General features: G+C 49.8%; 1 long non-coding RNA gene across 1 annotated transcript in view; it reads right to left on the bottom strand.

Annotated features, from left to right (window-relative positions):
- Window positions 1-12,869, bottom strand: part of LOC125965292 (uncharacterized) — a 378,088-nt gene that overhangs the window by 16,076 nt on the left and 349,143 nt on the right. The window lies entirely within an intron of this gene.

Raw genomic sequence — 12,869 nt, 5'->3', positions numbered from 1 at the left:
ACCCACATCCATCTCAAAGCGTATTTTCTCATCCACCAAGTGAGCACGCAAGGTGCTGGGAGAACCAACGCAGGCGAGGATTCCGAACACCATTCACGTACATATAAATGTCACGTTTTACTTAACGACTCCCTCAGCCAGTAAAAATGAGACACGTGAGCAAAAGATCAGGACGTTTTAAAGTCGGAAATTCCCCCGAGGTGGGACTCACCAAACTTGGGCTTCCGGCAGGACCCACCCTAAGGCTTCAGGGAAGTCACTTCATGGCTTCTCAGCACACCTGCAGAGAGCAATGTGGTCCTGCTGTCTAGCTTTGCTTCCTGATGGCAATATTCCTGGAGGGTCCTTGCTCCCGGGGCTGGGAGCCATGGTGATGCCCCCTGGGCTTTCTGTACTGGCCAGTAGAACTTCCTCTTCCTAGATGGATCACTCCTCCTACAGCTCTTTATCTCTCAAGTAAATATTGTGTGATTAACTTGTGCCTAGCTGAGAGCTGCATTTAGGTATTCTTATTTTTTTTTTTATTGGAGTACAGTTGCTTTACACTGTTAAGATATTCTTGAAAAGATGAAATGGAAGACAGAATATGTACACATGGAAGTAGAAACTCTTCAATGATAGGAAAGAAAAGTTGATTTTTTTTTTATAACTTCTCCCCCCATTTCTTGATCTCTGCCACACAGCTAGAGATCAGGCAGCATGATTCTAGAAATACGTTGTGTTTTTCATTTCTGTCATGTGCAAGTGATCTTTAATAGATCCTTAAAGGACCTTTCAGGCTGGAGGAACAGCACGAGGAAGGGAAGAAGCCAAGCCAGGAAGCGGGTGGGCTGAGGCCCATCCCGCAGCGGCCAGCTTCAGCCCTGCCCCACACCGCTCACCCCTCAGAGCCGGCCCAGCACGCAGGCTGGAACCTGTCACTTATTTCCACGTGGGAAGATGCATGGGAAAGGGCGTTATCGCCACATAATGTTGGCTCTGAGCACCGTGGCTTTTAGGGAAGGTCCGTGGACTTGTGTGCAATGAATACGCTCCTTGCAGAACAGAAACCCCAATATGCGTGGCTGAGTGTACCTGCTGTTATATATAGTTTATTCATCTCGCTCCAGGGAAACTTCCTTCACAATGTTGATGCCGCAGGAGGGTCAAATAAAGAAGCTGGACAGGATCAAGGTTCTCCGTTCTGCTGTCCCTCGGAGGTGACCCTCGGAGGTGTACAGCTCGCTCTTACCCGCCATGTCCTCACTGCAGTGCTGGCCATGCTATGGCCGGTGGGTTGAGAGTTCCTTGGGAGAGAAAGACACGTGGTGCGGGCTTCCTTTTCAGAGGGCCATGGGAACCACTGCCGGGATGTCTGCACCCCGCAGGGCAGCCCCTCGGTGGCTGCCACAGGGTCACGGTCTGGCTGGTCCTTCTTCATCCTCTCAAATTGTATACGTGGGAATCGGGGCTTGGTTCTGGGAGGAGGTGGCCTTGCAAACGGTGACACAATTGCTCAGCCAGCTCGGCACCTGTATCTGCCATCCCCATCCTGCCAGCCTCTCTCTGGCCAGAGGAAGTTACAAATAGCATCTGGTGGATTAGTTCTATCCGCTGCCCATGAGAACCAGAAGGAAACTGGATGCAGCAGGAAAGGGGCCTCCAAGGAGAAGGAGAGGGTTTAGGGATGGGATTTTTCTTTCTTCTTCGGCTGCTTTCTGTTTGCACAAGAAGTGTTCCCTCCCTCAATCTCATGCAGCTGTATTCTCAGCAAATTGAAGAAAGGAGGGAAAAAGCTATTTAAATTTATACTATTGAATTTCTGTAGGACACCGAAATATTTTTGAAGTTAATGGGGAACTCTGAATAGTCTGTTTCAAATAATTACAGGAAAAAAATACATTGAAATAATTAGTAGTTGCTACTAGAACATTCAGCAAAATGAAATGACATCTTTGCATGCCTATTAAACAGCACTTTATTTTCAGTTTAGGGTGTTTTGGATGAAATTAGATGGCAAACATACTGCATCACTGAGTGATTAGAAGAACTAGTATCATTTAGAGTTAGAGTAGTACCATCATCAGCTTTTCTCTTTTTCCTCTTAAAAAAAAAATACGATGCTCTCCTGTTAGGCGAGATTTTTAATAGAAGTGGGACCAACTGGAGCCCTTGCGACTTAGCGTTAAGTGGCTTAGGTGTAATCTCTCTGGATGCAAGAAAAGGCCTTAAACAGAATCTGACAGTCCACGCGTGCTAATTCTGGGATTCTCTTTCTACTCTGAGCGGAGAGTACCAAACCCTCCCACTGCACCACCCTCTCCACTCTCAAAGCAGAATCTTACTTGCCAAAAACAGAAAGTGATCTCTCTCTAATGAATAAAACCAAACAACACCGCAACATCTCTCCTCTCTGTTCAAAAGAAAAACATTTAAAAAATATTGACGAGGAGTCTAATTTTCAATTGATTTACTAAACGTGTTTCCCAGAACCCTGAACTCAGCCGGATGCCCTGTGTCTCATCTTCCTCTTTCTCTTCCTTCACCCCCATGGAACCGAGCAGGACCCTATGAGGTTTCCCCAGAATAGACCCCCCAGCCATGCCCTCTGCCCGCCTTTTGTCTGTAGGAAAACTTTAGTCAAAGAATAAATTTAATCAGTTAAGTGAGAAAATGAAGAAAAGAAAACAGTCAAGCAAGACAAAAGAATAATAGTTTATCTATTAAACAAAGTCAAGGGCCTTTAGTTCTTCCTCAAGAATTACAGATAATATTGAGTCATGTCCTTTGAGCTGTTTTGCAGATACTGAAACCCCGATCGGGTGGGAGAAGTTAACTGTCTGCTGTCCACAAGCACGGAGACCCCAGACCGGTTGGAACCGGAAGGTTGATGATGCTAACTCCCAATTACCTCACCACCGACCAATCAGAAGAATGTCCACGAGCTGACCACGCCCTGCTCCTCGAACACTGTAAGACTCCTCAGGACCCCCTCCAGGGCGGGACACGCAGCTTTGAGGGCATGAGCCCGCTGTGGCCGCCTTTGCCTGGCAAAGCTAGAAAGCCATTCTTTTCTCCTTCACCCAAAACTCTCTCTACACGTTTCTGTTCAGCACCGGTGAACAGAGGCCAAATTTCGACAACACCCATCTGCATCCCTCTGCCTCTCTGCCCCTTCTTCTTCCAACTGCTCCCCCCTCCGAGGCACTGAGCAAATCTGTGTGGGGCTGTTCTACTTTTCTCCCATATTTTATTATGGTGTTCCAAGAAACTTGTCAGGACGACTACTTGCTTCTTCCTAAAGAAAATTAAAAAAAAAGATATTTGGGAGTTCCGAGATTCCATCCTGAGCAGAGAGGAAAGAAGAGATGGCAGAGAAATGTCCTGTGAGAAAAGCAGCTTCCTGCTCCATGAGGGGTAACAGCAAAGGAAGGAAAGGGCAGGACACAGCTCTGCTCCGGGGCGTGACTCGGGGCCGCCACGATGCTTTCTGAGGCCCAGCCATATGTTCTCGTATTGCTGGGCCTCACCACCACCCACCCTGGCTGTCCCTCCACCCAGCACACCCACACTCTCTCACTTGGCCTCGTTTCTCCAGGGGTCCCACTAGGAAGGCCAGCCTGCCCCTCTTGTGCTGGAAGCTTCACTCTGCACGTGTCCTCCCACGGGACAGCTCAGCAAGGTTCTGGTGCCCTTGGAAGAGGGCAACCAGATCCGCCAGCTTTCTTTGGTAATATAGGCTATTCAAGGAGCTCCCCTACAGAGACCAATGTGTGCTTTACTCCCCAAAGTGACATCAAATTTCGACATTTTAGCAAAAAATAAAAGGAAGGAGGGAGAAGTAGGCTATGAGGCTCATGTAGGGGCAGGAAGGGTCTTCAGGTGATTCCTAAAGACGCTCATGCCACCTGCAACCCCTCGCCCAGGTTGCCCTTGCTGGCATGCTGTGAGCCTTGCCCCTGACATTCGGCAGTAAATGAGCTCCTGGATGCCGTCTGGGCCAACACGCAGGCCTCCGAAAGAGGAAGAAGATCTTCTTTACGTATCAGCTCCATGAGGCACCTCCCCTGGCCCCCGCCCACCCCAGATCCTCTCTTTTTTTCTCTGGTCATCCCCTCTTCATCTCCATCTCTCTCATCCCTGCACCTGCTATTTCGGCTGCCTGTGTCCTGTTCTCTTTCCTCCTATTAATAGAGCCCGTCAGGCTGCATGCTTTCTTTCCCTCCCTGTGCTATTCCATCCCCCTTCCCTGGTCCCACCTGGGTGACTTCTCCAATTGCCCATTTGTAGAGCTGCTCTTTCGCCGAGTCTGATGCAGGCACAGCCTAGGGCTGTATCCGTAGCCTGCCCCCGGGCAGAAAGGCTCTCCTGCATCCTACGCCGCACCATCCTCCCGGGACAAGCTCTGGACCCTGAGGCTGCAGATCCAGGGCACTGTCTCCTTAGCTGCAGAAACAAATGCCTCTCAGCGGTGATGACCTACCTGCTGAGGCAAGAGGGGATTTCAGGCCAGGAACCAAAGAGAAGCCGAATCCTCCCAAGGAGTGCTGTTTGGGGCTGTCCCTGCAGGCGTTGCTGCCACTCAAAACTGTCACTGTCCAGCTCACCCGCTGTCTCCCACTCCTGCCCTCAGTTCTGAAAATTCCCCTCGACTCTTGAGATCTTAAGACGGTGTCAGGTTTGCTTCTGCCTGTCCCCCCATCCCTGGCCCTGGCCGTGCTGGGCCACTGCCCGCCCATCAGGCTGGCCGAGAGGGACGTCCGAGTGCTCTACCAGGCAGCATCCCTGCAGGAAGGATCATGAGAAAGCTGGGTTTTCTAGGGCGGCCCATACACTGAAAGCCCTCAGGGGAAAGCCACAGCCTCAGTTCCCAAACCAGGTCGGTTCGGAAGCTTCGCGCTCTGGACTTAGTGTCCGTACTGAGCCAATTTAAACAATTTCATTCAACAGTCCCCAGATGACAAATTACCTGTAACCCGTCCTTATAAAGGAGAGAATAGACTTGCGTAGACTTTGAACTTTGGGGGCGTGGTGATCCAAAGAGTCTCAGGGTTCCCCTTACAGTTATTAAAAGTAACAACTAGTCAAGAAGAGACCAGCCAGTGAGCAAACAATGACACCTGTGCCTTGGAGATGTGACTGAGGCCAGTCAGTTCCCCCGTAAGGATGCCTCATGTTGGGGGTGGCTCTGGATTTGCACTTTCCTGCAGGCTGGCTTGGGGAGAGGTAAGTAACCTCCCCGAGCTTAATCAGCGTAGTAATTGTATCTGCCTCACCGTGTGGTTTGTGTATGAAACGAGATAAAATGATAGCTAATATTTATTATCGACGTAAACGTGCCAAGCACTATTCCAAGTACTTTACATATATTAGCCCGCTCAATCGGACTGTCGGCGCACAGAAGTACTTAATAACTGTGGGGTGTCCTTGTTACCAGCAATAGTCAAAAAGGACACTTGTAAATCCCACATCACGTATCAAGCTCTGTTTAAGTATCTTATATATCAGCACCCCTTAATAGTCATAACAACTCTGCAAGTAGGTACTGTTACCATCACCCGATTTTACAGATGAAGAGACCAAGGCACAGAGAAGCCAGGTGAAGCGGTACCCAAGGTCAGGAGCTGGTCAGTGGTGGAACTGGGATTTGAGTTTCAGCGATTCTTGTAAAATCCAGCCTTTTAACCACTGCCTCTCCTCCAACAAATATTGAGTGAGCCCCTCCTAAATGCCAGGCGCTATTCCAGACCCTGGAATACATCAGAGCCCCAAAGAGAAAAAGATCCCTGTTCCCTGCCTCCTTGAGAGGGACACAGATGAGGAACAACTTACATCAGTCAAGTGTCTTCAGTTTAGAAAGTGGTCCGTGCCCAGGAACACAGTGAAGCAGGAAGGGGGGAAGATAATCTCTGTGTGGGGAGTGTTCAAATTCTGGACCAGGGAAAGCCTCCCTGAGAAATCAATGCTTGAATCAAGACAGAGGAGCCGAGGGAGCTATGAAGATACGGGGTACGAGCTTTCCAGGCTGAGGGACCAGTGCAAAGGCCCTGAGGCCTGTGCTGCTGGAAGTATTTGCTCACTGGATCCACACTCCGTCCTCACCCCAAATTGCTAAGCTTAGCAAACAACCCCATCACCAGGGATAAAGGAGCAAGGGTTTGGGAGATGTTGAAATGCTCCTCCTTTGCTATGAATCCAGCTATTAAGCTGCATATAAAATGGAAGAGACCACGGCCGCCATGGGCAAGTGTGCAGGTGTCCAGGTGACGCATTTGGGACACGTCAGGCCCCTTCCTGAAGAATCAGTCCACATCTTTGGCTTGAGATTAGAGATGAGAGAGGGGCTGAAGCTGAGTACAACCTACCTAAAACCGCTTTGATCCGAGGATTGTAACCATTTAGCGTTTGTCGATTTTTCTTTCCTATTTTTAGGAAGGTGGGAGCGGCTTAATTAAACGTTTTTGAGTGAAGCTGGTTTCCAGGGAGGTTGGCTTAAGAGCCCCTGAGAGCCAGATCCTGTGTTTACTTTCCACAGAGGCTCCTAGGAAAGGAGGCCCCATCTCCCAGGCAGGCGCGTTCTGGAAGTGGGCAGAGGCCACCTGGTCCCCACGCCTGTTCCTGCCTGGCCTTCTCCTTGGCCTCCTGTTCCGAGAGTCATCCAAGGATGGGGAAGAGGAGATGCTCTTAATGCAGAATAAGAGCAGTCCTGCTGAGCTGGCTGGGACACGGCTCCACTCAATGTGGGCCTGTCGGGGGAGTCTGCCCGGGGGTCTCCACTGGCAGCGCCGGACCCCGGTAAGGGTGGGCCAGGCCAGCCCGGTGGCCTCACGCAGAGACCTCCTCTCCCAAGGCCTGCAAACATGCCACAAACCTACTCACACTTCTCTTTCCATATATTTCTTTCTTCTCCAATTTTCTATGTGCCTTTTACTCTGTATCAAGGGTCCGTTGTCATTTTATTAAACTTTTAACAATAACCACTAACTATCCCACTTTTTAACACTACACTATCCCACTCTAATGAATTCTTTTCAAAACCCTGAAGAGCAGATATTATTCTCCCCATTTTCGAGACGAGAAGGAAAGCTTCCAGACATTGTGTACTTCCTTCAGATCAAAAGTCAGCAAATGGCAGAGCGAGGCTTTGACACAGATACGAAGACTCTGCCCCACATGCTTGAATCATCGTGCTAGACAGCTTTCCTGTGTCAGCCATGCAACATCTGACAATGCGGCTGTACCCACATGCAGAGACACGCAGACATTACTGCGTACATGGGCACATTGCACAGACAACATACATCGCTACTCACACTTACACACACACACACACACACACACACACGCACTGTAGGCTCAGCTATGGGAAGGACTGGAAAGGATTCAAGAGGGGGCGCTCTGCCCCATGTGCGCTGCATGGAGCAGGGTGCAGAAAGGGAGATGCGGGTGAAGAGACCTCGCCGGGAGTGGGAACATCCAGGCTCCAAATGCTCCCCAGGGACCCTAGTGAGAGGGGGCTGAGCTGCGGACCCCAGCGTCTGGGCCTTTTCCAGGCGTGTCGGCTGGAAGTCATGCTGGGCATACAGTCTAAACTCCCATTCAGCAACACAGAGCACTCTCTGACTCTCATGCGTCTGTGTGGGTGTTTGCACACAGATAAGCACCTACCAGGAGCCGAAAGAAAACCCAAAAGTTTGTCCTTGTGGTGAGTGGAGTCCCCAGTATGTTGGGGCACAAGGACGTGGTCGTCCAGCAAGTGTGGGCCTGGGCTCCAAGGCCCGGCACTCAGGCTGCCCTGGACACCGTCAGCTCTTTCACAATGGGAAATCAACAGGGTGGCTGGACTGAGCACACTTTGTTTTACAAAGATAAAGGAACAATTCACTACCTTCTTCTCTGTCCCCGTGCCCCTCACACTTGGACAGTCTTCCCCATCCCTGTACATGCTTCCATGTCTTTGGGGTTTGCTTTGAACCCGCTCATGCGTTCCCTGGGCTGCACTGGGTCCCGACTCTGGCCTGCAGCAGGGCAGTTGTGGTTTTGTTTCTCAGTTTGTCGTAACAGTCAGTTCACTCTTACTTTTATATAAACACACTGTCCTCTGGGATCATCTATGGGAATTCTGGGGCTTGAACTGGACAGTGTCTAAGGTGTGTATCACACGCAGACGTCAGGGTCACCTGCCTCCTGCCCTGCTATCCTGCGCTCTTGGTTACCTACCCACCCTCACTAGGAACACCAGCCACCTCTCTCTCCGTGTAATCAGTGCCTTTGCTTATTCACTTATTCAACAAGAAGGGTCCACTGAATACCCACTATTCCAGGCAATAGGGATACAGCTGGGAACCCTCAGGCAATGCTGGTGTAGAGATGACAATTCCTTAGATGTTGGACAGTGCGGGGGGGCAAGGAGACGCATGAAGTGGGGAGGGAGAACATGCGGGGCTACGGGCGACCATTGCAACTTTACCCGGGGCCTTGGGAAGGCCTTGCCACGGTGACACGTGAATAAAGACCTACGGGAAGTGACGAGGGGAGCCATGCACTCATCAGGGAACAGCAAGCGCGGGGACCCGGGCAGGAGAAAGGGAGCAGAGGCTGGAGGGGGACGGAGGCCATGTGGGGCTTTAGGGCTTTTTAAGGATTTTGACTTCTGCTGGGGGAAATGAGAAGCTCTGGAGGATTCTGTGCAACAGGTTTTAACCGGCCCTGTCTGCCGTCCAGAGAATACACTGAAGGCTGGGCGGGATGGACAATAGTCTCCTGATGACGTGTGCTGGTGGCTAGGGCCACGGTCACAGTGGAGGGGGGAGGCTGACCAGAGATGCTGAGAATTGGAGAGACCTGGACTCAGGGATGACTCCACTCCATGGCTCTCTGGATTGATCCAGTGGAAGAACAGAGCTGACATTTGCCAAGATGATTTGTGATTAAAATTCACTTACCAATCCTACTAATTTTACCTCCTAGGGGTTTCTAGAATCCTTTTCTTTCATTCTAATTTATCCACCCTTGGTTCTGATCTGGATTAGTGCAGCAGACCACAAACTGATCCCCTGTCTGCTAACTGTTCCCAAATCCAACCATGGCACACGGCGAGCTATGCAAAATCAATGTCTGACGACATTCCTCCCAGGCTCAAATTACCACTCACTCCTGTCCCCCACTCGCACCCTGCAGGGAAAATCCAAGATCCCCCTCATGGCTCACAGGACCACCATCATCTGGCCTCTGTGTCTGTCCACTGTCATCCCCCAACCTGCCCTCCTTTGGAGGTCAGGCCGCAGGAGCATCGGGCACTGTGAGGTTGTCCTCGCCCCAACTCAAGAGCGCTCCTGGCTGCTCCAGCCAGATCTCATCTCTGGGCCCTGCTGCTCCGTGGCCTCTGCTGCAATGACCTTCCTACCAGGTCTTCACCTGGCTACGACTACGGGCCCTTGGAGACACATCTGAGGCATCACTTCCTTCAGGAATTCTCTTTAATGGCTCCTTTACCCAAGGTGCTGTATCCTTCCCCTGTCCTAGTTTGCTGTGTGCACCTGGACTGTGGGCTCACCACGTGCTGGAGGGGCACTGGCCACGCGACCTCTGGGCTCCTGAGGGCGGGGTCCAGTCTCAGCCATCTCTGCATGCAGGACCCCCAGACTCTGTACTTGGCACAAAGTCAGGGCTCAGTGAAGAAGTGAGAAGGGAATGAATCCAGGGAGACTGTCTGGGTCACAATTCTGAGAAGAAACTCATGTATTTGATTCTGATAATTTCACATTCTATAGTGATTAAAACAACACATTATTCAAGTTGAGAAAATAAGCACCTATAAAATATATCTTTTGAGAATATGTGTTTGCTGACCACCTCGTCCAAGAAGTGTCAAAGAATCTCCCCGTACACTTTAAAAGTGTGCAGTCGTTGGAATTCTATTTTTATAGCTGCTTACATGTAGGTTTTTAAGTGTTTCTATAGAGTATGAGTGTGTATGTTTATGTACTTGTGAGAGAAACAGAGGGAGGGGGAGAGGGAAGGGGAGGAAAAGAGGAAAAGGGAGGGAGAGACAGAGAGACAGACCTCTTCCCTAATGTCCACATTCTTTGAGGGCAGGGGCATTCATTAATTACCTTTATTCTTCTCTGGCTAACTTGGGGATCTACGGAGAGGCAACTCTCAAAAAATGTTATAAACTACAAGGGGAATATCTTTCTCTTATGGAGGGAAATTTTAATGAAGTAGCTGCTAAGTGAATTGAAACAACTGAGACTCAAGCCAGTCCTCCCTGCCCCCCTCCAGGGAGCAAAAGCAGCAAAGGTCTGCCTGTGAGTCAGACCAGCACCAGAAGGTCCCTGGGCCAAAGCCCTGTGGCCGCTCAGCTGCTGACCCGGCAGAAAGGACCCAGGCCTCCTCTGTAGCAGGACGGCAGTCAGGACAGTATTGGTGGACACACGCACACACACATGCACGCTCATATACAGGCACGCGGCTTAGAGAGGAGCACTCTTCTTGCTGCATCTACGTTCTGCTTTGCTTTGTTGCAAAAATCTGGGTAATGGGAGAAACCTCCCCCCAAAATGAATAGTTCAGAAGGGACTAGCTGAGGACTAAGAAAAACCCAGGGTAAAGACAAAGAGACAGGAAGAAGAGTCAGAGAGGCTCATGAAGAGACACCACCCCCTTTGAGGGATCGAACGAAGGTTTTAGAAACTTCCCCTCACTTTTCAGACACTGCACTTGTTCTTTGAAAACAACAGAACTCTGAGACTGAACCACAGGGAACTTAGGGTATATTCAGCTTAGGCTCTAGAGGAGACAGGGCCCAGGAATACGCTTCATAATTAGTATTCTTAAGGATTTGTGCCAGTTTTTTTTTTTTTTTTCTGGTTCGTTCTTTTGTGATTAAAGGACAACCCCTCTCTTTATTCCGAAAAGATTGTGAAACACGATAGGTTCTATGGGGTCGTTTAACAAAGCCCCTGTAGTGATGATGAAGTTGAGGTGACAAAGGAGGGTCCAGAGCCAGAAACTTACCGATAAGTGGCTGGTTCTTTTTCCTGAGGGTGGAGCTGCCAGGTGAGAAATGGTGAATTCTGGGAGCTAGCTGCCTTCCGAGAGGCCCTAGTGATTTTGTCATTGGAGTTAAATTCACAAGACAAACTGGGCACATTCTTAGGATTCTAGCCTACTTGGCAGAAAGAGCTAGAAGACAGTGTCCGACAGTAGGGGGATGAATTGGCTCCCTACCAGAGGGAACAGGAACCAGGAAGCATGCATGGACCAGGGGGTTGAGGACAGGGCGGGCAGGTGAAGGTCCTGACTAAGGAAAAGAGGACAGGAGGAAATGCATTGCAAAGCAGTAGCAGTGGTTCATAGAGACTGTCAGAAGTCTCGTGAAGGAGAGAGACAGTCCTTCGAGATTAAAACAAAGTTTCTTAGAGGAAGTAACTCAAGCAGGGCTTAGGAAGAGTGATGGAGGTGGAGATGGCCATGGAATTCAGGGACGGGAACCACTAACCCAGCCTTCTGGGAAGTTCCAAGTTAAAGCAGGCTTGAGCCTGAATTGCAGATACACGGCTTCCTCGTGAACTCTGCAGGGCATGGTTCAACCCGGCAACCTGGCTTTCCTCATTTCCAAACTTTGGAGGATCTGGGAAGTGAAAGAAACTGTAGGCTGAGACTGTGAGATCCAGGTACAGACAAAAATGTGAATAGCCCTTATGTCGCAGCGAGGTGATGATGGCTTCGCCTCAAGAACACTAGCTGCATTTTGAGGGGACATGACCGTTCAGCCCCAGGCGCAAACTCCAACCACGAAGCAACTTCTGTGGGCACAGAGAGCCCAGTGCCCCGCATCTCTGTGAAGGGACTCAATCGTCACTCCTGTTGTTCTGACCCAGGCAAAAAACTTCCACTCCATGGAGACCTCCTGTTAGCAGGGCGTAGACCAGCTCTCCCTTGAGGACTCGTATGTGGTTCAATCCCTAATGATGTGCCAGATGGTTTAGAAGCTAAGCCGCCCCACACAGAGCCTGATTACGCAGTCCCTGTCCATCCTGTTCAAATCCCCCAGGAGCAATAGATGATGCTTTGAGCAAGTTACTTAACCCCTCTCAGTCCCAGTTTCTCATCTGCAAATAGGGTATCAATACATCTACACTTAATAAACATACATCGGGCTGGCTCTTAAGTTTCTAATGATTCTGTCAATGGTCATGTCACCCTTCTCACCCCTTCTTCTGAAAAAACACTTGTTTCCCACACCCCCCAGCCTAAGGTGTGGTCTGAATAGAAATAGCATTTTTTATGACCTTTCTTTGCTAATCAGGCATAGTGTTCAGTCTAAGAGTAGGCACTCAATAGAAGACAAGCCAATGTCCTCACTAAGAAATTTCTAAGAGCTGGGGGTAGGGGAGAGGAACGTTTTACTCTGAAGGTAAAGATGTGAGGGTGTAAGTCAGGGGCTTCCAGACTTCTTTGCCTTCACTGTGTCATAATAGCTGGTGTATAGTAGGTCAGAGTGGAGCTAACATGAAGAGTAGACCAGAGATGAGAGAGAGGGGGAGAGAGAGAAAGAGGGAGGAAAAGAAGAGAGGACGGGAGGGAGGAAGGAAAGGGGGAGAGGGAGGCAGAGAGGGAAGGGGAGGGGAAGAGGAAGGGGAGGAGAGAGAACGAGAGGGAATGAGAGAGAGTCCTGACGATGCTCATGTACCTAGTTCTGGCCATTGTGATCCTGGGATCTGCCCTGATTGTTTGATTCTATTAGCGACTTGTATTAAGCACGTCTTTTTATTTAAGTCTATTTCTTTTTTTCAATATTTATTTATTTATTATTTATTTGGGCTGCACCGGGTCTTGAGGCATTCGGGATCTTTAGTTGAGGCATGCGGTCTTCTTAGTTGCGG

This window comes from Orcinus orca, chromosome 8 (genome assembly GCF_937001465.1).
Source record: "Orcinus orca chromosome 8, mOrcOrc1.1, whole genome shotgun sequence".
Taxonomy (NCBI): Eukaryota; Metazoa; Chordata; class Mammalia; order Artiodactyla; family Delphinidae; genus Orcinus; species Orcinus orca.
The sequence above is the reverse complement of the archived record's forward strand: the minus strand, read 5'-3'. Positions and strand labels throughout refer to the sequence as shown.